This window comes from Lissotriton vulgaris, chromosome 1_2, assembly GCF_964263255.1.
Source record: "Lissotriton vulgaris chromosome 1_2, aLisVul1.2, whole genome shotgun sequence".
Taxonomy (NCBI): Eukaryota; Metazoa; Chordata; class Amphibia; order Caudata; family Salamandridae; genus Lissotriton; species Lissotriton vulgaris.
Window position 1 is genome coordinate 351,436,516 of NC_141686.1, and position 6,000 is coordinate 351,442,515.

The 6,000-nt window shown below is 48.1% G+C and overlaps 1 protein-coding gene across 1 annotated transcript in view; it reads right to left on the reverse strand.

The window, feature by feature from the left end:
* LOC147736776 (uncharacterized) overlaps nucleotides 1–4,526 on the reverse strand; it is a 141,746-nt gene extending 137,220 nt beyond the window's left edge. The window contains exon 1 of the mRNA XM_086953498.1: nucleotides 4,340–4,526. The gene's annotated coding sequence lies outside the window, so the exon portion shown is untranslated. The remainder of the gene's footprint in view (nucleotides 1–4,339) is intronic.
* Nucleotides 4,527–6,000: the final 1,474 nt, after the last annotated feature.

Sequence of the window (6,000 nt, forward strand, 5' to 3'; positions counted from 1 at the left end):
TCCGGATGGTTAGAAGAGTTAGTTTTGACTTCAATGCAATTTTACTGTTCGTGAACCACTCTGTGTAAAGCGCCTATGGCTGCGCTGGTGTGTCGATGACGTTTCGATCCACATGAATTGGGATCATCATCAGGACTGGGTTGGGTTCGAAGGCAGTGCTGGATCGGTGGCCCGGGGTCATAAATCGCCATAGTCTGGGATGTCTGTGGGGTGGCGGTATCTGCGACCGATCAGCTGAAATCCGGCCTTGGAGTCGTCATGCGCTCATAGTGTGATGTAATGGTTGCGTTGTAATGGTTGTTTCCCATTCTGGATATAAAGGAGTTAAGACCACACACTGAGGCCACACTAAATCTTTGATGTATTATAACAAGGTCACAATGTCACCCCCTTGCACAGTACAACTCAAGTCCTGAATTTCCGCAAGGATACATAGCATTCTGGCACACGTAGCTTGGATCTAAACACTGTTATTATGGGTGTTTAAATATCATAATGCACAAAAGCATTGATTTATTTGAGAACTTGGTGAAAAATGACTTGTCGAAAATCAATTTAAAAAAATTCAACAAACATTGTAACATTTCACAAAAGGATCGTGACACTTTGAAATCTTTGGCCAATAATCCTAAAATTCGATGTGCTAAAGCTGATAAGGGCGGCGCTCTCGTTATCATGAACACCAGTATGTATTCACAACGTTTACTGGAACACATCTCCGATGCCGACACTTACATGGAACTTGGTAACAACCCCACTAAGGAGTTCCAAGAAATATTATCTAACATTTTAGATAAGGCTCATCAAACCGGCATCATTCAAGAACGCACCAAAAAATATCTCCTGAGAGAATTCCCTAGAAGTCCTAGAATTTTCATGAGCCCGAAAATACATAAGAATCTCTCTGACCCGCCTTTTCGCCCAATTGTTTCAACCAAAGGATCTATTCACGAACCCACAGGCAAGTTCCTAGACAGGTACTTGCAACCTCTGGTCATCAAATCCACAAGTCACATTAAAGACACTACCGAATTTCTCAATAAACTCTCATCCATCAACATCAATAATGACGATTCACTTATTCTATGCACTGCCGATGTCAGTTCTCTTTACACCTCTATACCTCATCAGGGAGGTATCGAAGCCGTTGAGCAAGCGTTACTCCAGAGTGATATTGATCCCAAAATGCAGACATTTCTAATGGAACTAATGATTTACACATTGTACCATAGCTACTTTCAGGAAGATGACAAATGGTATCTCCAGCTGACGGGAATGGCGATGGGTAATTGTGCGGCTCCATCCTACGCCAATATATATATGGAACAGTTCGAAAAAACACATATCTATGACAACACTGGATTCTATCAAAACATAAAAATGTACGTAAGGTACATAGATGACCTTTTTCTTCTCTGGACAAACACACAAGACCAGCTCATTGCAGCCTTAACGGACCTCAATTCTAAGGATCCTCGCATCCAACTCACATGGCAGACAAGCCAGTCAGAAATATCTTTCCTCGATGTGCAGGTGAAAATTCAAGACCAAAAAATTATCACTGACTTACACCGTAAAGCCACTGACCGCAACAACACGTTGCATTTCCAAAGTTTTCACCAAGGGTCTTTGAAAAAACATTTACCCTTCTCACAAATGTTGCGTATAAAAAGAATCGTATCCGAACAAGACACATACAATCGCCGCATCAAGGAGATGCACCAACGCTTCTTAGACAGAGGTTACCCTACTGAAGTTCTGAACACAGCCGAAACTCGTCTGACTAACATCACCAGAGAACAGAGCTTAATTCAGACTGCCAAACCACCGACGCAACGCATGGTTCTTGTGTCTAAATTCTCCACGGCAACCCACCAGTTCAAAAGAATCATTCTGAACCATTGGTCAATCTTGCAAATTGAACCAGATTTTCTGAATATTTTCAATGATCTTCCCTTGTTCGCACACAGCCGTGGGAAAAACCTCAAAGAAATTTTATCCACACAATCTTTGACTCCACAAAAATATAAGGGAACACAACCATGCTTAAATTGTAATAACTGCAATTGCATAATCAGAGGGAACCAGATAAAACACCCTATGAAAGGCAACGCCATTAAACTTTGTGTCAACGCCACTTGTGACAGTATGAACCTCATCTACGCACTGAAATGTCCGTGCGGAAAACTTTACGTTGGAAAAACGGAAAGGAAAATCAAAGTTCGTATCAACGAACATAAATCCAACATCCGAACCAAACAGTTAAAATCCAACATTGCCATGCACTTCCAGGAATCTCATCACACAATCACACAGCTGCAATTCATTGTTTTGGAATGTGTCACCCGCAGAGAAGGGGTAGACAACCGCAAATTACTTTTGCAGAAGGAACTAGAATGGACCTTTCGTTTACAAACACTTAAGCCACATGGACTGAATGACCGAGTAGAATATAGTTGTTACCTTTAAGCTACATGTGCCTTACCTCTTGCATTGCTCTTTGTTCCATTCTGTTAATTTAACTTCATGTTTTTTTACCACAGGTTTTTTTATATGTATATTTTTTTTATATGTATATTTTTTTATCCCTACTGTACCTCCAGTAACTGTTTACTGTGCATTTACTTTACTGTTTACTCTACATCTGACATTTAAATCTCCACAATCCTTCATCTATTTCCTTCACTATTTTTCCCTGTTCCATCATGGCCCCCACTGGTTTCGTCTCCTCTTTAGTCTGTTTTCTATGTCTGTATCAGTTATCCCCGGTCCACACACCGGCTGTTTCACTGTTCGTGAAGCTTTTCCTATCCGACCGCTTCGGCGCCGATTTGAGTAAGTTTACCTCACTGGGCAGTCCGACTCTAGGACTTGATGTCACCGCTTAGCGCACTTGCGTTATTAATGTTAGTCCGACTTTAGGACTTGATGTTACCGCTTAGCGCACTTGCGTTATCAATGTTATGCTTCTTGCACGCTAACGCTGATTTCTATGCTGTTCTTCAGAACCTGGTGTCATCGTTCTAAATCACTCGCGTTTTTAAAGTTATTTCTTCGCACCACCTGGTTTGGGACCTTTACGTTACTTTATTTCTGTGGAACGTTGATATTTATCCAGACACCCTCACATCATGTTAACCCTCTATATTCCTACGTTTTTCACCAGCTGATCTCCTTACTCTTCAATCTGCACCTAGTAGCTTTACCACATCCCCGCCGCATGTGTCACGATTTTCACCCCCTTTCTTTTCAGCCACAGTTCTCTATATACTCCCCCCTGACCCGGGCTTTTTTCTTTTTTTTTTTTTCTTCTTTTCTCTCCAGCTTCTCCTTGATAAAGGGCATGGAGCCCGAAATGCATTGGAGTTTTCTTCGTTTGTATTCATGATATGTTGATAATATCATATGAATCATTGAACTTTGCCTCACTAATAAGGGTACAACAGTGAATAAACCCTTTATCAAATAACCTTTTGAATCATTGTTATGAACTTTCCGGAGTGCCTCCTACGGGGGATGTAATCGCAACCTGTGTGCTTACACTTTCTCATTGATATTGTATGGTGTTTGACGGTAACACCGCCCCTGAGAGCACCCACCCTGAGTAAATATACACTCACGAATCCGGTACTACTAGTGCTGTGCACCTTCCTCATCTATTTAGTGAGGTCAGTACTCCCAGGCAGCACCCCTGATGATGGTGTGAGGTCAGTACACCTTCCCCCTGCTGATGGTGTGAGGTCAGTACACCTGTCCCCCTCCCCCTGATGATGGTGTGAGGTCAGTACACCTGCCCCATCCCCCCTGATGATGGTGTGAGGTCAGTACACCTGCCCCCTGTGCCCCCTGATGATGGTGTGAGGTCGGTACACTGGCCCCCTGCACCCCCTGATGATGGTGTGAAGTCAGTACACCTGCCCCCTGCACCCCCTGATGATGGTGTGAGGTCAGTACACCTTCCCCCTGCATACCTTGATGATGGTGTGAGGTCAGTACACCTGCCCCTTGCACCCCCTTATGATGGTGTGAGGTCAGTTCAGCTGCCCCCTGTGCCCCCCGATGATGGTGTGAGGGCAGTACACCTTCCCCCTGCACCCCTGATGATGGTGTGATGTCAGTACACCTTCCCCCTGTACGCCCTGATGATGGTGTGAGGTCAGTACACCTGTCCCCCTCCCCCCTGATGATGGTGTGAGGTCAGTACACCTGCCCCCCTGATGATGGTGTGAGATCAGTACACCTGCCCACTGCACCCCCTGATGACGGTGTGAGGTAAGTACACCCTCAGGCTGTATTCACACCTCTTAGGTTGTACGATGGTTGTGATAGGCTCACTTACCCCTGCAGTGTCTACAATTGAAACTGAAGGTAACTGCAGCCAGGGCTCCTCCTTCCACGGGACAGACAGGCAGACCCTCAGGATTCCTCCTTCCACTGGACAGACAGACAGAACCTCAGGGCTCCTCCTTCCTCTGGACAGAGAGACAGATCCTCAGGGCTCCTCCTTCCACTGGACAAACAGACAGACAGACCCTCAGGGCTCCTCCCCCCCTGGACAGGCAGACAGACCCTCAAGGTCACTCTCCTCTGCAGGAGGTTGGGGCTCGCTGCTGGTGCTGACTCTGCCCCTCGTGACCCAGACACTATCATACTCACAAGCCTGAGGAGAGCTCGGCAACATCCGGTACAGACGCTGACTCTGCCGACACTGACCCGGAAGCAGACATTATTGAGAGGGGAGTGGGGCGGGGCTTATGGTATCCTGAGGGGAGGCTTCATTCAGCCTCCGCTGCTGGTGCTGACGCTGCCCCCATTGACCCGGACACTGTTCACCTCTCAGGCCTGAGGAGAGCTCTATCGGCTCCGTTTCTTCTGCTGACTCTGCCACGGGTGACCCGGAAGTGAAACTGTCATTAGTTTCCAACAGCGAAGGAGAAGAGAAGAGACCCCTGAGAGAGGAGAGAGGGTGAGACTTAGAGGAGGGCAGAGGGGGGGTGAGGGGGGGAGAGGAGGGAGGAGGAGGGAGGAGGGAGGAGGAGGGGGGAAAGGAGGGAGGAGGAGGGGGGAGAGGAGGGAGGAGGAGGGGGGAGAGGAGGGAGGAGGAGGGGGAGAGGAAGGGGTGAGGGGGAGAGGAAGGGGTGAGGAGGGGGTGAGGCGGAGGGGGCAGAGGGGGAAGAAGGAGAGCAAGGGAGAGAGGAGGGGGGAAGACTGAGATGGGGAGGGGGCGAGAGGGAACGGAGAGAGAGGGTGAGACTGAGATGAGGGGCAGAGGGGGTTGAGGTGGGGAGAGGAGGAGGAAGAGGGAGGAGAGGAGGGGGAGGCGGGAGAAGGAGGGGCAGAGAGGGGGCGAGGGGTGAAGAGAGAGTGTGAGAGTGAGAGGGGGGCAGAGGGGGGGGCGAGGGAGGGGGGCGAGGGGCAGAGAGGGGGTGAGAGGGGGCAAGGGGCAGAGAGGGGGTGAGGAACAGAGAGGGGGCACATGGGGCAGAGAGGGGGGCGAGGGGGGTGAGAGGGGGAGAGGCGCAGAGAGGGGGTGAGGGGCAGAGAGGGGGGCGAGGGGCAGAGAGGGGGTGCAAGGGGCAGAGAGGGGGGCGAGGGGTGAGAGGGGGCGAGGGGCAGAGAGGGGTAGAGGGACAGCGAGGGGGAGAGGAGCTTTTATGTTCATTCTTCATGTTTGCAAACATGTTAGCTGTTGCATATGTAGGAGCTAAGCACCAAGGTTTGTGGGAAAGGTGATGGTGTGACCATGTATTATACGGGATAAAGTACCACCTGGAGCATATCATAAGATTATTGCAAATAACCTCAGTGTTCCCTAACCTTATAAAGGAACTCTGCCTTCCTCGTTCCTCTTTATGGTTATGGAACACCTTGTTGACAATATCCTTAGAAGGTGCATAAGGGGGTACTTTATCCCTAATATATTTCCACTGAATATGGTTAAAGTGAAGTTGTAGATGGCCTAGTTAAAACACCTGAATGGGTCTTTAAATAAAACATTAG